The 25,451-nt window shown below is 42.3% G+C and overlaps 1 long non-coding RNA gene across 1 annotated transcript in view; it reads left to right on the top strand.

The window, feature by feature from the left end:
- LOC108921664 (uncharacterized) overlaps nucleotides 1–25,451 on the top strand; it is a 130,051-nt gene that overhangs the window by 17,635 nt on the left and 86,965 nt on the right. The window contains exon 2 of the long non-coding RNA XR_001965076.1: nucleotides 1,822–1,910. This is a non-coding gene — a long non-coding RNA (uncharacterized LOC108921664). The remainder of the gene's footprint in view (nucleotides 1–1,821; nucleotides 1,911–25,451) is intronic.

Genomic DNA, 25,451 nt, shown 5'->3' with positions numbered 1-25,451 from the left:
CTTAAACAGAGATTGTTTGTGTTGTACCTAGGTTCCACCAGCCAGGGATATTTCTTTGTATTGAATAAATTACCTCTCCATTACGGCGTTGCCCCGTTCCCTGCTCTGCCCTCGCATGCCTAGTGTTTGGGCCGATAAGAGATGGTACTCGTGAGAGTGCTCCGCGCGAAAGGGAATGCCTTAATTACAGTTATCTTCAACTCTGATTATGAATCTCCACTGTTATAATTATGGCACCAAAAACTATAAAAATTTAATTTTATTACAAGGATAAACATCTCGGAACATCCATAATCGTGGTGTCTTGCCCCCCCCCCCCCCAATTATGCTGCTTGCGTTTAATAACAAAATATTGATGCAGGAGTGGCTAGTTAACGGTTTTGTGGGGGTTCCATAAATTGGAGCAACGCTGAGGCTCTGCAGCAAGGTTTATCTGACATTCGTACATATACATGTAGACTATAATGCTCAATCAATGTACAAGAGATTATTTGTTCAAGCAGTTGTGAGTGTAGACAAAAGCGTTGTGAAGAAAAAACAGAGCAACAGAAGCCCTGTAACGGGGACGTTGTCGGATCCCGAACCTTCAGACGGGTTTCGACGTCGGAGCGCAGGCCTCTGCGCGTCTGGTTTCGGAGCGTCGCCACAGTCTGCCTCTGACGTTATTCCTGCTCCAGCTACTCGGTAATTGGTGTCTATGAGCAATCAGAGCAGTCTCTCACAGCGGCGTGCTCTTGTGATAGCTGCACTATTTCGGGAATCCATCCCCCTCAACCCCCCACCTCAGTAAAAGTCCAAAAAAGGCTGATATACGATTTGCGTTCAGCATGGAATGTTTTTTTTTTTTTTCTTCTTTTTCCTTCTTTTTAATAAAACTTCCTTTGTCTTTCTTTGAGAGGCGTCAGGCGAGCACTAATAATACCGCTGATAGCGGCCCCTCTACAGCTCATCCCCGGTGGGACAAGGACGCGTCCGTTCAGTTCTGCACAGCTTATGCCTTCGTTTTTAGTCGCTGACTTCTTTGTTGTTCATTTTTTTTCCTTAAAGATTCACGTACTGTCGTGAAAAACTTTGTTGGTGACAACACTAAATTTAAATTGGCTTTTATGTAGTAAACATGTACATCCCGACACGCCTGGCGTGTTTAGTCGGTGTGTTGTCAGCGCTTTTCGTGACGCGCCTTTTCTGGCGTTTGCAAAGATCAAATAGGGAAGGTACTTCTGAGGAGCGCGAGGTCTCGGGGTGACGTCATCGTCGTTTCATGTGCTCGTGTCGATGCTGTCGTAGAGCCAGTTATTTAGCGACATGTTCTCCTTTTCAACTTCAGTTTGCTGTGTCGCACATCCAGAACGTCTTAAACGTTAGTGCTCACGTTGCAGAGCTGGGAGAAAAAATGTGGGGTGGGTTGTATGACTTTGATTTGTTATCTTTGTATGTCATAAACTGTTTTGAAAGTGCACACATTGCCAGGTTCCTGTGCGCTGCACTGATGTTTCCCGTGACGAGATGTTTGATCATCCCATAGCTGTCGTTTGAGGTTTAATGATTTTGAAAAACGTCTTTCTAGTGCTTCCTACGTTGCGTGTGTCTTCTCACATGACCCCCATTTCGTTCCTACTGTCCGTTTAAGGGTGTCGTGGGCGGGATTCGTGCAGCAGTAGAGATGATTGTGCATCATCAGGTGTGATGACCCACAGATGTTGGAACACAGACCCCCATCTGGCGTGGAGATCGGTGATTGAAGCCTCGCGTGGAGAGAGAGATGTTGAACGTTACCTCCAGCAAACTCACGGATCCGGGTCCGTTTTGGTGTGTTTTCAGGCTGGACCAAGCAGAGGACACCCCCGTCCACGCCAGTTGGAGGGGCTGTGGAAGAGCCGTCACCTGTGGAACTCGACATCTTCAGGCAGGTGAGCTCATGTTCAGTAGTGAGCTGCTGTTCAGGCTGATTGAGTAGGCAGTGCAGCAGGTGGCGCAGTGGTTGATTACATCGCTCTGCAGTCAAAGGTCCTAGGTTCCAATTACCTAGTTCCCTTAATGAAGGTACTTACCTTAAAAATTAGAATTAGCCAGCTGTGTAAGTGGATAAACTGGTGTAATTCACTTCAGAGAAAAGCATCAGATCCATGAATGAATAAATTAAAAAAGTAGATGAGTAAATTGTATATGGTACAGGTATGACATAACCGTTTTGGCACTGATGTTATTGATATTTTGCTCTATTCATGTGGGTTATTATTGCTACAGCAGCATGACCCCAGTTGGACTTTGAATGATGGTTTTTATGTCATGAGTCCATGAATAACAGGATTCATCTTCCAGCAAAACTCTTACCTGAGTGAAGTTTATGGTTTGAAGAGCATCCACAGCAGTCAGGAGGTGTCTCCCAGGAGGCTGCTGTTGCATCCTGAGGGTACTGTGGGGGTCCACACATGACCACTTGTGATCTGACCGTGTTAAGAATCGACACATACTTGGTGTAAGCTGGTCTAAATACCGCAATCCTTTTGATTGGGCCCCACCTGCTGTACCGCCCTCTATTAAACATCATCGTGAGGGCAGTTGCCGAGCAGTTATTTCTCAAAAAAAGACTGTCGAGTTTAATATGGCAAAATCCTCGAGGGCTGTCGCTTTTTGTCGCGCCACTCTTTAATCTGTGACGTTAATGTTTCCTTCAAAGTTCGTATTTTCCAGAGAACAGCTTTTTATAGTGACGTGGGCGGATGCATAGCGTTTTGTCAGAAGCAGTATGTTTTCGACATGGAGGGGCGGGGAGCGAGTACGTGCGCGCGTGTGCTGTTGGTAGTTAGATGTACGGTGACACTTATGTGTTTAAAGCCTGATTCCTGGGATGAATGTCTGTTCCCGTCTCTATCAATTATGTTACACACACACACACACACACACACACACACACTCCTCAGCACACATGACTGCAAAGTGATTGTGATGACAGAGTTCTCTTCAGCAGGGCCTCGTCTTTTATAGCTCGAACCTGTGCTGGGTGACGGTGAGAATGCCCGTGTAACTAATGGAGGGCGTGTGTGTTTTCCTGTCAGCGTGACACGTGCGCTTACACAAATGCTGTAGTGTGCAGTGAGTGTTCATCCCATCAGAAAGGGGGCGCAGTCGCTGCGCTGTGTGCCAGACAGCAGACCACTTGAACACCCCAGTGCGAAGTTGGGTTTTTTGTTGTGGATTTTTTCTGGGTGCTCTGGTTTCTTGTCACAGCCCATAGATGTGTACGTTCAGCTGAACTCGCGACTCTAATTGACCATAGTGTATATATGTGTGCGGGATGTTGCTCTGCTCTATAGCTGGGGGAATGACCATCGGGAGTTCATTGCAGTGTATCGAACGTTGGGTGAAGGTGTTAGATGTGGTGGTGGTTGTTGTTGTTGTTGTTGTTATGTATTTAAAGACACTGCGTTCCATGTGTTTTTCTTGAACTGGGACATCATGTTCATGTTGAGAAGAGGTTGGTGTCCAGCAGCGACTGTAAAAGAGGCAAGCGTGTCGGACGATGAGGTCCTTCTCTACATAGGAACAGGGCAGTGAGTGCTTTTAACGAACGCACTCTATCGACCGACCTGGTAATTACAGTATCATGGCTTGCGCTGGTTGCCTGTGCCATCGATCGATCGCTCTGTTGGAGTGGGCCGCATTCAGGGAGTTGGAGGTTGCTAGCGGCTGGGGGCAGGGTAGAGGAAGGATATTTATTCCTCTTAATGCCGGTCCCAGGATTCGAGGGAGGGGCAACTCGCCTACCTCTGGGCTTGGAAACTTACATGCACACCACATCTGATGTCCAGGCCGGATGGAAGTGCGGCACATAAGCCGACGTTCAGGTGTGGCAGAGACGTGGAGGCTTAATTAGCTTTGGTTGAATTAATTGCTCAATCCCCATGTCAGGTTAGCCTGCAGTTGTTTTTCAGTTGTGACATAAATATTTGACTTGATGGGATGTCTATTACAGCGATGGTATTAGTTTATGATGCTTTCAGTTTATTATGTTTTCCCTGCTTGTATGTAACAATAAATTTACCTTGCTCTTAATTCCAGGGATAGATTAATTGGGTACATTTTTTGGATTGTTGCTTTATTTGGCTGAAGGCTAAAACAACTACTATAATTACTGGTTAACTGAATTTTTTATTTTTTTTTGGATTTTTCTGAACACACCCCCCATCCTTGGTTAAAGGTATCCTAGTCTTCTAATTAAAACATTATGACAGATCCTCAATAACCCTCTTAAATTAATCTTAATTTGATTTTTGTGATTATTTCTGTACACAGCTCATCTGAAGCATATGCGGTGTGAGCTCAGTTCAAAGGAGAATAATATGCAATCTGGACACTGGCGCCAGCTAGCTCCTACACGGCACTGTAAACTGTGGTAAATCAGCAGCAGTGAGAGCCCTGGGTCTTTATGGCCATACATCTGTGGCCTGTTTCGCAGAAGTGGTTCCTCTTCCGCAGCACGGGTCTCTTAGGGCCAACATTGTGGAGCTGTGCAGGTGTTTGTCACTTCAAAATCAGGTAAGTTATTGTATGTCATAATCCTCCCCAGTGTCCTGACAACATCACCTCAACTGGTGACAAATTGCGCACGAAAAAGACGTCAACCTCTATGTGAACCTGAAAAATTCCTGACTGAAAATATGTTTGATTTTCATTCATGAAGAAATAGGAGTGCTTCAGCATGAGTATCTCCATACATAACAAAATGTTAATAAATGTTTTTGTGTCAGTGTTCATCTTTAATTACTTAATTCATCATAGCATTGGATAATCTCTGACCAAGAGCATTTAAGAAAAAAAACATCAACTTTCAGAAATGGGTTCTGACTCAGTGCTGTATTTTAATTTAATTAAAAGCAGTTGCAGTGATGACATGAAAAATGTAGAAATTTGACATTTGAAATAGAAGATGCATGTGACGTCCAGCAGTAGCACGGTCAAATTTTTGCGTAAATGACGCTAATAATAAGGAAAAATGATATGACCTGTGACTGTTTCACAATGGCGGGCTAAAATCGATTTTGTTGGGTATACGTGTCGCTGTGTGAATTATAATTATTCCCCCAGATGCAGTTTTATATTCCGCAGGAGAGCAGCACGCTGTTGTGTTGTGCTGTTATTATAGATGGAGCGCAAACCCTTCAATGTGCTCGGAGCAGAGGGCTCTCAGGCCCCGCTTCCCACGTCAACGAGCACGCTATTTCTATTATTTCGGAAATGGATTGAATTCTCGATTTCTTCTCCTTTTTTTTTGTACATCTAAGGAGACATTGAATAGGGTTTTATTAACGCCCCCTCTTTTGAAGTGAGAGCATTGAATAACTTGATGCAAGGAGCTGATTTTCAATGACCTTAAAGAAGTGAGAGAAGTACTTTTTTGAGCCGGATGTACACAACTTGACTAATAATTTCCTGTTTGTTGATGTCTCGCTCTGATTGAATGCGAGTGTGGAGCAGTTTGATGAGGAGAAAGGGGCGCCATAGCTGCAAAGGGTAGTGTTCTTGCGTGGAGCCGCTGCCGTTCTTCCCGCTCACGGCCTCGGGCCTCCCCCTCCTTGTTTGGATGCTTTGCGGACGTGAAGGACGGCGAGGGCAGTCATTTTGGCGCCTGAATGGAGGAATCCAAGGTCATCTTCTGTCTCCGTTTGTCAGCTCTCGCACACAAAGGGCCTCCCGAGGGCCCTCGAGTGAAGGCAGCGCTCCCGTGAAAAGAAGAGCTCACCGCCAATGTTATTATCGTCCGTAATATCCTCCTAGAAACGGTGCTATCAAGTACAGCCTTCTTCACACACTCTGCCCCCAGGGGCTGGATTCACTGGTGGCGGGGGGGGGTGTTGCGCCGCCTGTCAATCACGACTGCCGAGCTCCTTGGATGTCGGTGTAGAATATCGTAGTAAAGCTCAGTCGCGGCATCGCTGTAATCGGCCAGGATCGAAAAATGTGCGTGCGTTCAAAATTAAGCTTCCATCATTGAGTATGAGCATGTGCTTTAAATAACCGTACGGAACAGAACCAAAAAAAAGTTTCCAGGAAGTGCAGTTTTAAATACTCAATTGATAAAGGATGTAACAGTGTGGTCGCTGTGATCCGTTAATGTTACGATAAATTTAGATTTGTACACAGCACGTGATGTCGTGCACCGCAGTCAGAAATTATAGGCAAAACTTTTTTTTTTCCTATTCTTCCTTTCATGTGTAATTATAGACGCTACCGCGTTTTCTGTTGTGTGACAAACCGGCGCAGTAAACAGCGATGCAACTTTAAATAAAGTAACCCTGCTTGGCTCTCCATGACAACTCTCGGTGGGAGTAATCCCTTTAATTGAGCCGAGATGTAAGCCAGCTGTTGACATGTAATCTCTCTAATTATTATGGATCACCGAAAAGGTCAGCCTACTATGGCGATATTAAAATGAGCCTTCGGTTCGACGCAGAGTTTATCAAATTCGCATCTCTCCCACAAAGGGCTTTGGGTGCCAGGTGGAAAGGGTGGAACTCTTCTTTTTTTTCTTTCCCCAAGATGCTGGATTTTTGTTGTGCAAATGCAGAGTTTTGCCCATATGAAACTTCAGCCAAACAGTAAGTGCTGTCATTCGCAGGGTTGATGGCTTTTCCCTGCGGGCCCGTAAGGAGCAGGTTTCTTCTCATGTCTATGTAGGGAATTTTTCAACCTCTTTCAAATTCAAATGGGAAATTAGACCAGATTTTATCTGCCCATCAGTTTGGAATACTAAGCTTTGGCTTTTAAGCTCATTTGGACCATTGCTTAGATGTTTTTGAACAAAGCACTCTTTCTGTGATAAGCCCGTCCTCCGTGTACAGTTCACTTCCTCTTTCATCCTGTACTTCCTTTTGATCTTTGGGCATTCTGGGTATTACAGCTCATCCTTTCCATGTGTCTTTTGCATTTTCTACATATGAGGTCCAGCACTTGGTGGGAAAGTTTCTGAAAACCAGTCAGTCATGGTGTTCTTCTCTCCAAACGTGTCTGCTCATTGAGGTTTTGTAGAATGTAGATTGGAAGGATGAGAGTGTATGTGTCTTTTGCCATAAGCGCGCACACCTTGTGTGATTTCAATTTAATGTGCATTATTATCTGATTTATCCCAAATTTTTTTTTGTGCAACTTACTGAATTGTAGAGCTGATCACTTTCCTTACTGCAGATGTTTGGAGTGAGTACCTTGTTCGAAGGTATTACCGCAAAGACGCTGCAAGGACTGAATTCACAAATGTGACCCTTGTCACTTGTAGCTGTAACTTACAAGGAATAATATCCTGTAAACAAGTAATCAGTAGTTAGTATGCCATTGTCTTAAACTCAAGAAATATGAGTGAGGAGAAATATTAGCTGACATTTTTACCCCACAACTCCTGAAGATTCCTGGTTTCAATTCCTCCTCCTGTTGTAGTACACTACTCTAAAAATTACCCTGCTGCATAAATGGGTAGATTATTGTAAGCATCTTATAATAATTGGAGAAAAGTGTCAGATGAGTAATATATCAGTTTTTTTTATTGATATGCAATATTACATGATGAACTGATAAAGTTGCTTGTAAAAATTTGTGCAGCGTTGTCTTAAACTTTTTTTAAATTGGAATTCAGATCATCTATTTGACAGCATGTAACACTTTGGGTCTCAGTAGACACAAGCAGGGTCTGCTATGTTCTTTTATGATTATGGAAGTTCCTTCGGCTCCCAATTAGGCACGAATTAGTGCTACAGCAAATATTCCAATTACAAGGCATGTTATGAAAATCCACCTTAGTCGGAAAGGATGTTTTAATGATGCAGGAGGGTTTCTTTATCATATTTGCTAATTAAATGCTCCTTCATGTTTTATCAACCTATTTCCTGTGTGAAAGACATTCTCATATGATGCCTTTTGTTTCATCACCCAGTAACTTAGCCGGCGATGCAAAAATGACCAAATTAGTGTAGAATTCATTGTTGGGTACAGGTAAAGGTTTTGGTAATTAATTCAAAAGTAAGAGAAGCTGGTGAATAACATGCACTGGTGTAGTGTGGCCAGGAGGAGTGGCTCTGTTAAATCCTCCCCCCCAACCAGCCGATACTTTCTGCAGGATTGGACACTCACGGTCGTTGGTGTCAGCGAAGGGATCATGATCTATAGCTGTAAGAAATCTGGCTTAGGCCACATATACAAATACTGGAGTTGTTGATTGCTATCTGCCGACAGCTCTCTGCTGGATTAAAAACGTATCGACTGAGTAGTTGAGTCTGCCCACAAAAAGTCCTTCAAATCCATATCTTGCGGAAAAGGCACATGGCGACTTTAAAAAATGGACTTCACTCAAGGTCATTGACCCCCGATATTCATATTCCCATTATACGTGGCATGATAATATACACGTGGGTGAATATAGGGCCGACGCGCACACTCTCCATTATGTGAATCGATGAGCAGTAAGTCAATATGTCCTAATTAAATAAGAAGAGAGGATATTAACGACCGACATAAAAGGGGGGTAAACATAACGAGTAATTGCTCTTGAGACCACCCTGCAGCTCAGCTATTTGTGCTTCAATTAATTCATCTGATGATGTTTCTTAAAGGTTGTCTTTGTCAGTTTCATTTTCGAGGCAACTTTGGCGGTGTTGCTTATCGAATCCGGTCTGGAAATTGCCGAGGAGTGTGAGCGGCTGGCTCCGCCTTCTGTGATGCACCACCCACTTCCATTCCCCGCCCACTTTGCTCTCATCAATGAATTGGAAAAAAAACAGTATGTCCGATGCTTGACTGCACTCGGAGGTCCTGTCAGTGTCATCTGGTTTCAGTGAGCTAGGAACGTGTGAAAAATATTCACTAAAATCTGTGTGTGCAAGTTGATACATGTATGAAGTCATTTTTCATTGAGTTTTTCTCTATAGTTTTATCGTAATGTCTGGTTTTGAATTTTTTTGTTCATTACAGTAGTTATAATATTAACTGTTGCACAAAGTCAGTCTCCCCCTACATACCTTGTTCATAGTACCTTGTTTTTGCTCACTGTACCACACTGAGGTCACCTCGACATCACGCCTGTTCCATCGCTTCATCGTCCCTCCTCCCAGTGTTGGCTTCCCTCCCCTTTGTGCCCCAGCTAATGGAGGCCTGCGTTTAAGACGGCCTGATGAGTGTGTAATACCACCTATAAGTCTGAGGTCAGTATGAGGACAGCCTCACGTGACTCTGAAAGGTGACCCTTACCTGTGTTAAAGCTGCAGTGGACTGTGTTTTTCCTTTTCTTTGATGCCAGCATAGTGCATCTTCCCATATATCTTTAATTATGCCTTAAATATAGTGGTTATTCATCTGAAAAGCCCATGCAGTGGGCTTATCTTTCTTTTCTAAAGATTAAATATATTTTTTGACTGTTTTGCTGTAAGTCTTTTTTTTTATACATATAATTTTTATGCGTGTGACACTTTTAGCATTTTCTCTGTGCACAAAGGAAAGTGCATTCACTTTTCAAAACAGTATTTAAATAGCGTTGTCAGAAGAAAAATAATGAGTTTATTGTTGTGCCGTGAAATGTTTTGGCTTGTTGATGTGCGCTGCTGTTTCCCGAGATTAGTGATACACAGGGGTCACTTCTAATCTTTTGTTTAGCGTTGCATGGAGCATTACAACGGACGCGCCTACAAAAGCGGTCATTCATAACACCCTGCAAAGGTGCATCGTGGGTCAGTTATTAATCAAGCTTTGTCACTGAAACTAATTACTGCAGGAGATAATCCTGTACAGTAATGGTCTACTGTAGCAATCGTGCAGTTGTACGTTCAACATTATCCGTTTTTAGAGAAGGAAAACAAATCCTGCGGTTTATTAGTCATATTCCTGGAGTAGCCGACGTCTTAATGCTTGTTGCCAAACGCGAATATGTATGAAACAGATGTTTTGGGGCCGGTAGCCGACCTCTCTGTTTACCCCATTTCCTTATTAATATTTGCTTCCTTTATCTTCTCCTTTTCGATCGCAGGTTAATACAGCAGGTGGTGCAGTCCTTAGAGTGGTTCCCTTGCAATGAAAATCTGCTGGGTTCAAATCCCATTTCCTGTAGTTTTTTTTAATCAAAATACTTACCATGCACTGAGAGAGTAAAATTATCCAGCTGTATAAAGGGGTAAATAACTAAGTTTATCCGACATTCCGAGTGACTTTGAAGGAAACTGAGCTGAACAAATAATAGATAAAATGTATACGCTGCTAGTGGTGATGAAAGCGTGAATCCAGCAGTGGGCAGGAATGTGCATCAGCTGTCGGTTACCTTGGAATTTGTATTTCGACTCCATCACTGGGCGTCAAAATGTTACGATTTTGATGCTTCCAAACGATTGTAGCTATCCCACTGCGCCGAGCGCAGGCCTTTCAAAGCCACGTTTGCAGCTTTTTGGCTGGTTGCTTGCAACAGAGATGCAAAAACCACACGGGCATTTTTGATGGAGGCCCTACGTCACGTGCGATGATAGAACTGTCGTGGTTATGAGTGTAAAGCCAGTAAGGTGGTTAGCATTAGCATTTTAACATGCCAGCCTTCTGCTCACCTGCGTTTTTGCTGTTGCACTTAAAACACAACCCCCTCCCCACATGGCACTAGTCATTCTCAGGGGTGAGTGCAGAACATGGGAAATCCAAAGCGTCTATATATTTTGCACGTTCGTTTCAAGCAGCCGGGAGGTGGTTCTGTTCATGAGGGGCAAACCGTGTCCCCTGGGTTATTTAGAAACCTTGCTGCAGTCAAAAGAAACCTTTGAATAGAAATGTAGTAATTTGCATATTTATTTAAATGCGTGGCAGCCGTGGGACCGATGTTGAACCTGTAATGAACAAATGCCCGTCAGCTTCGAACAGGAAGGTGGCCGTTCGCAGAATGGTGTCGCGTCTCGAAATCGCCACCCGTCTTCATTCCCTTCCCCCACCTTCCTCCTCCCATTATGGAAAAGGACCCAGTGACTGGAACTGTGACTTTGTCTCCTGACTGAAAACGTGGTCGTCACTTTCTCATTGTCACTTTGAGGTCATTGCCAAGACCTCGCCCATTTAGTGGGGCAGATTAGTTTCGTGCATTTTTGCATTTTTCATGTACAATTTCAGCTTCCCATGAAACACAGAAGTTGAATGGCATTGATTCGCATGTTCACCCCATCTTAGGTTCAGCGGATCAGAGATGTAACTTTGAATTAGTTGCTTTGAGAGATTTTTCTTTTCTTACTTTCCCTCCATTTCAATGCAGAAGTAAATGCATCACTGTACTCCACACCCAAAAATGTTTTTTAATCATTTTTATTCATTTATTCAGCTCTCTTGACACTTGTGTACAATGAAATTTTGTTCATACATTGAAAAATATGGCAGATCTGATCAAAAAGCAAATGTTAACAAAAATAATAATGTAAAGTTGCAGGTGGGTGGTGCCGAAGGCAGTTTTTAGCATGCTTCGTGTAGGTCATGACAGTTTTTAGCTTTAGCGGGCACTGCTGTGCTCTCTACTTGCTTGCCTGAAGGCTAGTGGGCGGGAGGGTAGAAGTCAGAGGGCATCCTCGCCGTCTGCTTGTTGGCGCCTCCAATCTAACGCATGACCCGTACTCCCTCTCAAATTGCCATGAGAATGATCTCTGACTACTCTGCGGTTATCAAACCATTAATCATTAGTAGGAAACCACAGGCTGGTGGGTTGGGTGGTGAAGGCGGAGGTGGAGGCGGGGGGGGATTGATACTTACCCCCTATGTTGTTTACCTGTACTCGGACCTGTCCTATCCAAGGCTTCCGTCTGCCCTCTCGGCACCCCCAGCTGCCTCTTTACAGGCCAATGGGGTCACGGTCTGTCCTCGCCAAATTAGAAGGCATCCGCCTTGAGGACGATTTACAGTAACGACCCTGCCGACCAACCCCCCCCGTGGCTCTAAATCCACTCCCGTCAACCGGTGCAGGGGAACGACGGTTCAAGGATGCTGTTTCTGATCACTCGATGAGGCACGGAGTTTGTACTCCTATAGAACCTGTGCACCGCACACATGAGGTGAGCAGGTTCGAATATGGAATACAGTAAATGTGGAAAGTGCTTCCTGTTTGTAATGTGAATGATGATTTGATGTGGAAGAAAATCAGTTTATAACTGTACTTTTGTTTATACTCTAGCATTTCTTTCTATTTTAGGTCATCTTCTACACTAAATTGCTGTAGTACAGAGCCCTTTAAGACAGATCTCTCATATTTAGAAAATTCCCACAATAGTCACATGCAATACGATAATGAACGCTTTGTCTTTTGCTCTTCGGTGTGAGACGAGGCGGACGGGGATTTGCTGAGGATTTAACATTTTCAAAGAGGAAAAAGGAGTGAAGAAATGAATCGGTACTGGAGATTAAAGTGAAAATTATTTAAGGCTCAATCTGACACTGGAGATATGTAAAATAACTATTTGTTCATATGAATCTTTTCAGTGACTGAAACCGTTTAGAAAGTCCTGGTAGAATCAGTGATCCTTGAAGGGCACGGAGGGTTACCGCGGTTTGTTACAGGCCCCATGACGGGTTGTGATTAGACAAGTGACCTTTTAATGTCACTTATCTTTCTTGCATCTCCCTTGCATATGTAGACTGACAGTTATTTATAATATGATGGAAGATAGTAGACTGATTCTGTGGCATTTTTATTGCGGTTTCACCTCGTAGCCCCAGGGTGCTGCCCTTACTTCTGTAAAATAGATGTAGGAGCTCATAGTTGTGTAAATATTGTGATAAAATGGATGATCTGTCCATCTGAACGTTGTTCTTCTGTAATGTGAGCAGTTCCTGAACATCACTGTGGCAGCAGAATGCTTTTGGTGGTATTATTATTTTTTTTTAAATTGTTTACTTAAAAGCCAGAAGTCTGTTCGCATCCCATCGAATAGGCAAAGGCTCCATCCGCAGAGGAAGATGGTAATTTTTTTTCTTTTTTCCCTCTCCCTCCCTTCCCCAGCTTTTCTCCAGGGTGCAGGTTGTAGCTCCCCTTGCTGACCTGCAGTCCTCCAAAGCTGAAAACTTACAAAAGCTTTTTATCAGGAAATTTGATTTTGATTTTGTCCCCCGTCCCCCACCCATCCTTCTGAGTATTGCCAGATTGTTTTCCTTGAATTCGTCTGCCTGTGTACACTTCCTGTTTCCATTTGCCGGAGATTAATTCTCACTACAGTGGATTAAGGGTCTAAATCCAGCTTCGAGTTTCTGCAATCAAATGTTCCTCACGCAATTAAATGGAAGGAGATAGTCAATAGAATATATAGAAGTTACAATAAATTACCACTGACAGCTATTGAAAGTCTGTGGTCCATGACATCACTGCGATGGCCAAACAATTTCTCTTTGGTGTGTGTGTGTGTGTGTGTGTGTGTTCAGATTTTATTCAGTCTTTCAAGTAGTATTGTTGATATGCAGCCCTTAAAAGTTGAAAGCAAAATTGTTGTTTCCATTGTAACATTAAACCACTGGGTAGCGAAGTGGTTGCAATCTGAAGGCTGTTAGTTTAAATCCCTCCTCCTGCTCTATTACCCTTAACGAAGGTATGTAACCTGCATCGAGACAGTAAGAATATCCTGCTGTATAGATGGGTACATGACTAATTATATAACACTGAAAGCCACCTTAGTCAAGAGCTTTTATTAATAGAAATTGATATTTAAAACCATTTTGCATGTTTACTGTGAGTAGTTTTTGAGAGTTCACTTTTTGTGTTGACATGTCAAAAGAATTTCTAGTTAATTCTAGGAAATTGTCATTAAAAACGCATTGGACACGTTTTTCACCACTCCGGCCTCATGTATAGTTGATGTGAAATGAGTGTGAAGTATTTACTGTTAAAGCTCCTTAATTATTTTTAGAAGCTCTTATTGCAACAATTTCAAATTGGTAATGGAGGTACATATTGAAGTATGTATACACAAAGCAATATGTGTCCTTCACTGTGATTGCTGAAACTTTTTTTTTTTTTTTTTTTTAAATTTAACACCTTATTTATGAGAAAAATGCAGTATGTCATTTTTCCCCCATTGCTGTATGGAGGAAAAAAACAAGAAGAATCCTGTAAATATCGATGTTTGTTAAAACTCCATTTTCAAATGAATATTATATTTTGCTATAAAATATGTATGGTTGATCTTTTGAATAATTTATTGGATATTTTTAGGAGGCCTGAACTGTGGTGGTTTATTTTTTCAAAGTTCAACCTTTGCCTTTTTTTCCCCCCTAGTACTGGTCTCTGAACACCAAAAGGAGGGAAAAATGTTTTTTTTCCTCTTCCATTTCAGTAGTTTTATTTTAGCAGGGCTTAGCCATTCACCTGTGTAGTTGCCATTAATTTAAAAAAATGTTGATCTCAGATTAATGTATTCATGATTATCAATACCTAGTACTCTAACGCAGGGTCAAGAGTCTATCCCGGAAACACAGAGTGTGAGGTAGGGTACACCTTGGATGCCATTCTGTCACGGGGGGGTCAAGCACACTCCCTAGAACACGTTTGAACTGTGTGTGGAAATCCACACAAACATGAGAACATGCAAAGTCCACACACACTCGCTGAGCTGGATTCAAACCCGAGTCCAAACCCAGAGTCCATATCTGTGTGGCTCCTGTGCTGCCTGCTGTGCCACCTGGCTGCCCTACAGCTCTCACTTGTTTTGTTAAACCACTACAAAATGCCCTCGTATCTCAGGTTGTGTGTTCTCCCAAACGCCACGTAAAGGTTAATTAATGTGCTGTCCGTTAACATCAGACACATCAGTCTTTGTGCAGCAAAACGCTACTGATTCTGCAGAAAGAAAAATGTTGAGAAAGTAGAGGTAGAAGGGGGTAGAGGGTGGGTCGGGGACCATGCGGACTGCACCGAGATTTCCCCCAGACAGACCTAATTAATCACCGTAATTGGAACGGCTATTGATTTTTGCCAGATTAAGCTTTTGTTTTAGGTTCTTTCAGCATGAATTAATTTGCAGAAGGTCCTAACAGTTATTATTCCAAAGTAACCCTCAGCCCCCATCCTACACGGTGCTCCGTGATTAATACACAGCGCAGTATTTGTTTCTGGGGTGTGTGTGTGTGTGTGTGTGTGTGAATGAGTGAGAGAGAGAGAGAAGTGTTTACTGGAACTCCTGCCCCTGTGTGACCGTCTTTAATTAGTCCTGATCTCCCTGAGAAGAGAATAATGAGTGTAGATGGAACTCTGCTGCAAAGATGGGAATGCTCAGAAAAATGGACATAAAAATATGAACGAAGTAAAAGGGTGACGGGTGTGGGAGTGACTGTAAAGTGTGCAAAAATCGTTTTGATTTAACGCCAAAGTGATACGCAGAGCCAGACAGCAGCATCAAAGCGCTGATGTCCATCATAATTTGGGACAAGGGTGTTTATGGACTTAAGGAACTTGAAACATGGGCAACAAATGGCGGCAATGTTGAAAACGTCCTTCGAGCCTCGTCAGGTAGGAGCCTAAATGGTTGCAGGTGCTTTGGAAAAGGGTCCAACTTGAGGGACAGGTGCGAATCCGATGACCTGTGTGTCTAAGTTGTGCTCAATATAATATATTACAGTTTTATCTGATCCAGTCAGATTGCGTTCAGATCTCACCTTGTGCTGCAATACCCTACATCAAGGTACTTACTCAGAATTATTGCAATTAAAGTTACCATCCTGTATACATGGGTAAATCAGTTTAAGCAGGTTAGTGTAGAAAGCTCACATTGTAAGTTGGACTGATGAAAAGGTGTAAGATGAATGCATATGTTGTAATTAATTGATGGGTTGTTAAGGAAACCAGAATTTAGATGTTGACAGTGGAGGGCCCTTTCCTGCTGTCCTTCTGAACACTTCCCTGCAAGGCGTTGCCTCCTGCTGATGAGGGCTTTGACTTCATATGGTTTATGAAAATGTTATGACTAAAGTAAGTCTACATACGGGTTTATTAGGTTGTACTCCAAGCTACTTGCGTTGATTTATCCGTTTCATACAGCCAGCTAGTTTGTACTGTCCCTACTCAAGATGAATACCTTGATCAGCAAGAATAGAGGTTCGAACCCAGGTCCTTTCGCTGTAAGGTAGTGCTTGTAACCACTTCTCCACCTGCTGCCCTGTCGTGCTGTAGCACGATGCATCTTTGATGATGGAGTTATGAAAGAAACGAATCTATAAACACAAATATGCAACGTACTGCAGGGCTCCTCGTTATTGTTCCCTCGGCCTCCTGAACGGCCTTCTGCTGTCCAGTAGCAGGTGACGGTGTTATTAATAAACTGTCGCAGCCCCTTTCCCTTACAGTAAAGATGACAGAAATCCATAGGTCTCATAAAATTATGGAATTGCAGTCACATCTAAATGCAAATGAAATATAGCTCAAGTATGAAATGCGTGTGTGTGACTGTGTGTGGGGAAGTGGCCGTGAGCCATTTGGCTGGTATGTCCCTCAGTGCGCTTTGTTTACCTCCTGCTCACGGGACACTTACCGTGGACTGTAATGGAACTCAAACCTCGCATTTGCATTTACAATGCACCAAAATCAACATGGGGACGGCGAAGAGGGTTTGACTGCGGATGAGTGCCTCCTTACACCTATATCGGGGCCGCGTTTCAGAACACCGGTACAGGGAGGGCTTTGATGTGGGATTCTGGCGTGCTGCTTTATTCCCAGTCTGTGTGCAGTGGAAATGAGGTACAGTACCTTCATGTTGTCACAAAGAGCAGACAAATTTTAAACGTGCACTGGCGCCCCATGTTAGACATTTGAGTTATGAGTTTTCAAAGGTGCATACATTTTCCAGTTTTCAATTATTTCTTTTGTAAATCTTCTGTGTTGAGGAGTGAAAGTGACCCGCGTTTCCACACTTCGCCATTAGTTGGAAGCAAAATGCACTAAATATTTACCCTGAATTGATGTGGTAGGAATACCCTGCTGTTTAAATGGTTGTGACCTCGGATGTGTGTAACGAGACCCTGGAGAACCAGGGTACGCACTCGGTCTGTGTCTCCCTCCCTCCCTCCCTCCACTCTGTTTGCACTGTAAACTGACCTGTTGCGGGCCATTTTACGACAAAAATGATGTCCCAGAAAGGCTCCTGGCGACTGGGATATTTTTTTCTTTTTTTCCTCATTAGTGACAGGAGAGGACAGGACTGATTTTGTCTGTGCAGAAATGGCACAATTCACGATACCCATTTACTATGTAGCACCATGTTCTTGCTCAAGGTGTCATGAAGAACAATACATGGAAGTAAAAATGTTTGCTGGCTGTTAAGAGTCAGTGATAGATGGTTTAAGGATCTCACCTGAAATATTAATCGCCCCATATATTGAAATTTGCATGACCGAAGCCTTAGCTGTGTGTGTAACGGCAACTTTGAAACCACCTAAAACATTCATTCTCCTAATTGTGTGGTTTTTTTTTTTTTCTTTTTTTTAAAATATGTCCAAGCCCACTTAATGACTTAATTGTATAACATGGTCATTTTTACTGTATCAGATCAGTGAAAGCATTTTGGTCTAGGGTGCTACAGCAGGAGGGGGGATTTGAACAATCAACCTGTGTTCAGGTCCAGAGGCAGCAGTTCTAACCACTGTGCTATAAAATACTATGGTAATTTTCTCCCATATTATTTTTTTTTAATATCTTTCACTGTTTTGGCTTCTTTTCCTCTGCCTGCAGCAGTGTACAGGCAGTGATGCTCATTGTCTTCCTTTGACCTCCCACATCTCCATCAGACCTCTGATCCCTGTCTGACTGTTGTGTTTGAGGCACCTGGGTGGAAGAGCGGCTGTCCTGCTGGGTTTTGGTTGTGTAAATAAGTGGAAAAAGGTCCTCCCAAGGTTGAGATCTTCTTTTTGGCCTGCTGTGCATCTGAATTCTTGCTTCCTTGTGTAAGGGGAAGAAGATACTGCTCCATCAGACACTTATTTTTATTCTTCTCTGTGATTTGTTTGTCTGACACTTTTCTATGAGGTGACTTACAATTTTAAATATATGAACTATGGTACTTCACTTACTTATACAACAGAGTAACTTTACTGTGTTAGTTCAAAGGAAGGACCTTATTCAGGGGAACTGCAGTGGGATTTGAACCCAGGTCCTACAGTTGCAAGGCAATGGCTCTAATTTCCTCAGTATCTCCTGCTCCAGTAAATGTCTAGTAATGTCCTTTTAAGAAAATGCCTCCTTATCATTCCTAATTTCAGTGTCTAATTGTGTTTTTTTTTTTTTTTTTTTTTTATTAGAAAAAGTATCAAGTCAATAAATCATTCATATGTACTGTGACACGGTGCTGCTGTGGGAGATTTAGAAGTGCAGCTCACTCAGTCTAAAGGGATATTTATTGGTTACCTGCATAACTAGTTATCGATCCACTCATTCATCCATCAATCCGCACTGACCGCGCATGCGTTCATCCCTTTTCATTAACCGCTTATCCAGTTAGTGTCACGATTGACAGCACCACAGGGTTCCGGGGGGGCGCCGACGTGTGAATGCAGGAGAGAAATAACCATAGAAACGCAGCTGAGTGACAGTCTTGAGTGTGTTTAATGAAATGGGAAGGGTTACTTTTAAGGTGCTCGGTTCAGTACGAATAAACACGTTTTAGTGAGCTGTGATCTCGAATATCTCCGAGCGGCACTCCATATTATGCCCATGCAAATAAATCCTCAGATACAAAAGATGCCGACGGAGAAATTGGCTTCGACATCAAAAGACACATGAAAGCAGTGGTGAACAAAGAGGAACGACACTGCGCTGGATTAGAGACACATTAAAAACCATTGTCCCACATGGTAATTCCCATAAAAAAATACTGCTAATAGCAACGGGTAAATTTGAACAGTTACAATATGAACCAGCAATTTAAAAGGTGCGAAATAGCTAATTAATGCCAAGAAGGAACAGAAATATTGAGAAGCTAATGGTATCCACAGGAAGAAAGTTTTGTTCGCTTGACATTGTTCTTCTAATACACGTTCCTTTCAATCTCGGTCAGTCGATAAAAGCCGTTCCTGATTGTTGAACTCCACACTCAGAATCGAGTTATTAAAAATTTATTTACAGGTGGTCACTGACTTACGAATAAAACCCATCATAAGTTGAAAATGCGTTCAATACACCTGACCTATTGAACATCATAGCCTAGCTATGTGCGATGGCCATTACGGGCTTGCCACTTTCGTGCTGGGCAGTTATCTTGAGTTTTTTTCTCAAGTCATTGCCCTTCTGTTCTTCTTTTCACCAGTAGCAGGAGAGACAGATGGATGTTTCTGTGACATTGTAGATGCACAAAACACAACGTAGGTACAGGAGGCATCTCTATAGCGACTGCATGGCAGACTGGGAGATACGGATTGTTGCCGCTGGCCAGCCTCGCAAGAGAGTATCGCACCTCATATCGCTTGCCCGAGGGGGGAAAAAAAATCAAAATTTGGACTACGATTTCTACTGAATGTCTACCACCGGTTCACCACCGTGAAGTCGAAAACAATCGTAAGTCGAACCACTGTAAATCAGGGACCAGCTGTATTTCTAGAACTGTTTGCAGATATGATGATGTTATGATCCAACCATATCTCGGTATATCCAACTATATTTCTTGATATTGGTGGTTCTATGTATGTTTTGTCGGACAAGGCAGTGCTGAACGGCCCCGTCACGTGAGCTCACAGTTGCCCCATTAGTGCACCCCCAGGAGGAGCAGAGCTGTGAAACACTAACAGATTTAAAAGCTGGGTTATGTCTGAGAAGATGTAAAATATTTATGGCAGAAGTGACGGTGATGGCACCACTGGCATTGAGAAGGTAGCATTTAGCAGGGCTTCATTTTCTTTGCTCTCCCGATTATTTATTTATTTATTTATTTTTCTTTTTCTCCTGATGACTCCAAGGCACTGTTAATCGACTCAGTGGTTGCACATCCCTTGAGGCCCTGCGTTTTCTCCAATTTATGAACGACTGTTCCAACCTCTTGACATACTTGTTTAATAGCGGCAACACTCGGCCTCCTCGCCCCCCCAGAAGCTGTTCTGTTGCGCAAACCTGAAAAGAACGTTTGAAATTTGCATATTTAATTATGCATGCAGTTTATAAGTAATTATGCATACTATAAATATTCTCTGAAGGTAGCTTGCTTTTATAGTTCCTGAAAGGCTTAAATTACAAGTTGTCTTGTGACATCACTGCGTCCCATTTGAGTGTTGGGGTTTGTGACACAAGTCTCTGTCAGGCAGAGGGGTGTCATCACTTCTTGTTTACTTTGAACTCTCAAAATCAGCATTTTCAAAGGAGTTGCTTTTATTAGTCACAGCAGTTTCCTGAAATAGTTAAATCAGGAACCACCTTCCACGCCAATGAGAAGGCGTTCAGCATCATGGATCAGCCCAACTCGCCCATCTCACCACGCCTGGGGTACATGACTCAGGTGCTCAGCTATGTATGTTGGCTCTGCTCTGCTTTGCTGTAGCATCGTTCCAGTCCCTTTCTTCCACTCCTGGACCTGTTGGGTCTTCAGTTTGCTAATGCCTGAATTGGCTTAAATCAGACTGTTATGTAAACAGTCGCATCTTGGTGCAGGCGGAGCACTTGAGCAATTGTTTTAATTACAGGGTGTGTAGATTTCAGATGCTGGGCTCTGTGTGTGAGCATCCCGAGACCATTTTTCTAAGCACTAAGCAGGATTAAAGATGGCGAACAACATGACCGCAACCTTTTTTCCGTCCTGAAGCAGATGGAAAGGAGCTGAAGCTAATTTTGACGGAGAGCGTTAGTCTAATTCCTGCTATTAACTGGAAATCCCTGTGTATCTGGGCATCGTCACCCTGGAGACAGAGTGAGGGCCGCGCTCCAGCTTCCTCATCACCGCCGGCGGCGCACATTGAACTTTGAGTGACACAAATAAGAGAAATGGGTTTGATGGCAAATCCACACCAAAGCTCCAATAACGATGTTAATTGCAGGTGTTATCTGGATGATTTCAGAGTGGTTTGCTGTTTATTTGGCCAACACTTACCTCTATTTTTATTATTTTACCTGGCTCTCGTAAAAGTGTGCTGCTGTTTCCATCTTAGTGGTCCAGGGAGTTATTCCTGCTCTTGGTGGATGGCATGGAGCTTGCACAGGTCTCTTACTAAACTTTGATCTTAGCTAGAAAACCAAAAATAGTTTTAATTGTGCAAAGCAAACTGTGTGTTGTAGCACCCCGAGAAGCTTGGTGGAGAACTGGAAGGGTACATTGCAACAGGACATGCGTTCCTGGTTTGTTCAACATCACTCGGCACCAGCACAAGATGATCCCTTCAGTAACTCTAGTGTACAACATGTTTAATAGTTCAAGTGGTAACTTGACAAACAAGGAGCAAATAAACATCTGTAGGTTTGTAGTACACAAAATGGCAAGGGCTGATGAGAATTCCCGCTCCTACCCTGCACATGTTGTCTATTGAGGTACCAATTCTGTGACAAAGTGTTATCAAATATAAATGATATTTTGAAAAACACCAGTCCTGGTGAAACTGAAATTTTACATACGTATATTATCATGCATTAGAAAATAATAAATCTATGTAGTAAATATGCTAAATGAATAAATGTAAATGTGTCTTTTCAGCACAACCAACATACGGATATATCAAGCAGGTCATTATAGGAAAGTACCAAAGTATCGACATATCAAGTGAAAAAGAATGCGGAAGTACTAGCATGAACAGTAGAATTTTATCCTTTAAATCTCAAAATCTATTAAATTGGAGTCTGAAATTGAATACTTATTCTATTGGAGTATTTATGTTCTGCCTCCTTTCTTCCTGATTTATTCTGTGATGTGAGGACCCTCCATATACCTAATTTTTTTGCAGAACACCATTTCTTTTCAACGTGTTGGGTTGATCCGTGTAGCTAAGAGTTCATGGCTGTGACTTTGGGATCGATTTCTTGGTTCCACATATTCGGTTCCATCAGCTGTGTTGTACATGTGCTCTGGCGATGGAGAGCAGTGCTCTATGGGTTTCCCAGCCTGTGCAAACAGATATGTAACCACCATGTCTTCGAAATCGATGCGGCTCAATACCTTTTGGGCGCAAAGAGCAGAAGTTTCAGTTTAATAGGGAAGAAGGAGCTAAATTTTCCCTAGAACCTTCTGTTGGACCTTCCTCAGCCATGCAATCGCTTCGAACCACGATACTGCTGAAATGGCCCATCTCCCCACCCTGTAAGCTTTATTGATCAGGTTCTTCCATTCCTGCTTCCATTCCTGCTTCCATTGCCTTGCAATTAATGACTCGCTGCACTTTCAAAGTTAAGTGGATTTGCTGCTCTCATAAGATGTTTCCATTGAGTTCCTGCAGGCCACGTTTTGAACTTCTGTATCGATGGGGCAAAATGAACACCCCCATGTATGCTAATGCCTCCCCCCAGCTGTGTAAAGAGGTCTGGTACAGCAAATGTATCTGCTTTTTAGTGCGCACCGCGTAAAGTGCAGCGTATGGAGTTCTCGCAAGGTCTCGCTTTTATTACTGCTCTGCTTTTGTATGCAAATTTTTGGATGTTTTATGGCTTGGAGCCTCTCGACCACAAGAAATCTGGTGTTGGCTTTGGAAAATTATTATAAGTTCCTTGATCTTAATGAAGCTGTGTGTTCAGAATCCTTAAATGGCAGAGAAAGGGCTGTAATTTGTAAAAAGGTGGAATATGGACGAGCTTTTGCAGCTCAGTAATTTTTTGCTTTAATCGGCCAAACAAAACCTTTTATTTTTTTAAGTAGGACAAATGTGTTACAGCTGAAGTATGGCATAAAATGCAGTTTTTGGATGTGCATGAAGCCCATAAAATGTTGATCTGTGTTTTATTCATATGTCAGTAGACTGGCCTGTTTGAGGTTGAATTTCCATTTGTTTTGTGATTGTTTTGATGTTGTGTTTGCATAGATCATATTATAGTTTTATCTATCTGCTCTTATTTGTATGCAGTGTGATATAAATGTAGAATTCTTTTAAACAATGTTGGCAGGAACTGATGCAGACATTCTGCTTTTCATCAGAAGTCATTTGTGCCATTGTCAGAAGTGATGAGCGCTATTTTGCGGCCGATACAAGACTTTAAAAAGAAAATCGTCGCGGCATTCTGTTCTCACAATGCGTGTTGATTGCGGGAGCCAGGTCTCACTCGCACTTTTGTCTCCCTTTTTTTGTCGGTGCCTAATAAAAACATCAGATCCATTCCCTGTGATGACAGCATATCCGATCGCCGTGTCTGAGAAAGCCGGATTTTTCTTGAGCTTTTCCAAGTGGTGAAACGGGAGACCCACATCTCCCGTGGGCGTTGGGTGCCTCAGAGGCACTTTTTTAGAAATAATTCTTAACTTTTTGGGGAAAACACATGTGTGTTAACTAGGTGATTTTGCATTACCGGTGTGATATGTACAGGATTGTGTCACATGACCCCAACATAAGCCTTTATACCATATGCTCGGTTTGATTTCATTTTAATATTTATCTGTCTTTGTAGTGGATTATGGTTTATTGCAAATCAGTATCTTGGTTTCTGAATATATGTATTATTTATTTCCAAATTGCTGTTTCTAGACTTTTTTTTTCTTGTATTCAGGACCGCTGGTGGCGTAGTGGTTAGATCCATTGCCTTGCAGTTAAAGGTTCCAGGTTTGACTCTTCGGGTTTGTGTACCCTTCTGGATTCTTACCCTGAATTGCTCTAGTAGCAATGACCCACCCAGTGGTATAAATAGGTAAATATTGTAAGAAACTTAATGTCTACACTCAACTTTGTGAGCTGTCTTGGAAAGAAGCATCAGTTAAACAAATGAATAATTTATATTATTTTTTAGGTGAGAAATCGTATGTGAAAGATACCATGTCATCATGTTTTGGAGATGTCCGTTGATTCTAGCATAATGTACCACTTTCCATCCCAGACATTTTTTATACCTGCAACCCTTTAACCAATGACTGTAGAGTCATGGCTTGAATTACAGTCTGATGAGTTCTTAAGGCCCCAATTCAAATAGCGGATCGAGCAGATTGTCTGTTCAATTAGACCTTATTGTCTGTTCCGTGAAGTGTGCATGATTGGGGGTTAGATGGATTAATATAGAGGAATGAATCCATAAAGATGGATGAATAAGAACCGATGTCTGTCAAAGTATGTGTCAAACTGAGAAGTGTGCGCTGGTCTGACAAAGATGGAACCACGTTTTCTTGAGTTACTGTTCTCAGGAGGGTTTGGTTGGTACTCTGAACTCTTGACTTTCTTTCACATTAATTTTATGTTTTAAAAAAAAAAAAGGCTTAGTTTAATGCAAAATGTCTTGAGAGGAGATAAGAAAATTAAGGTAGTCCATTATCATATGTAAATAGGCACTTCACTTTTAACAGGGTTTTAATTGCCAATGATTCTCGTGTTGTCTGTGCTCATGAGAATAACTTTCCCTCCATATTGTAACAATTATAATATTCACTCAAATGTATGTTTTTCTTGTCTGCCTTTTCTTTTAAAGATAATTATTTCCACAGCTGTGTGTCCTCTTATAAATAAAAGCTTCTTTCACTTCATATTGGATCTCGCACATGAAATAAATCTGTAAATTGTCCAGCGCTTGTTCATAGCAAGTTTTGTTTATAATGCAAGGTAAATATCTCCACACAGTGGAATTTCAAGGATTGATGGCAGAACACAATATGTTAGCAATAATAGCATTGTTTTCATAAGAGGAGAAATATGTTTTTTTTTAAATAATTTGTTTTAAAAAGTCTAGACATCAGAAGCAATCTGGCTGTCATCGCTTTGATTTGCAGTGAGATGTTATGGTGCCATTATCAGGCAATAAAACGCATCATACTGTAAATGCCCCAAACCTCTTCACAAATACATACCAGCTGTTTTGAATTACTCTGCCTCCTGGCTTTTGATCAAACATCATTTACTAAGCAATTTACATACTACCTATGCTTGTCTTTCCACTCCTTATAGATCCAAGGTGAGCAAGGCTTTATGAACCAGTTCCCAGCATATAAGCAAGTGTCATTGGCTTACGTCCTACGATTTAGGCTTTTTATACCCAGTTTTTGTGTCACAGAGGTTATTTATGGTATGCATTTGACCTTGAAATTAATGAAGCGTTGTTTCCTTGCCGCACAGAATAACTTTCCTCTTTCTAAAAATGTATTAGTCAAAGTTATGAAGCAGCACCATGGCAACAGGACAGAACCAAGACCTTGTCCTTGTATATGGTGCTTCCTGCAGTATCCTGCCAAACAGCTTGAGCAATTTTGGATTTCAAGTGTGTCTCTTCTTTACAATTTAAAGCTCAGGAAAATGCTAAACCTTTCTTGATTTCCTCTCCCCCGATGATCGTCACCCAAGTGGTGCAGAATCGTACCCATCTGGTGGCTTTGGCATCCCTGTGTGCGTAT

This window comes from Scleropages formosus, chromosome 25 (genome assembly GCF_900964775.1).
Source record: "Scleropages formosus chromosome 25, fSclFor1.1, whole genome shotgun sequence".
In the NCBI taxonomy this organism is placed as follows: Eukaryota; Metazoa; Chordata; class Actinopteri; order Osteoglossiformes; family Osteoglossidae; genus Scleropages; species Scleropages formosus.
Note: the sequence above shows the minus strand (reverse complement) of the source record. Positions and strands in the feature narration are given on the sequence as shown.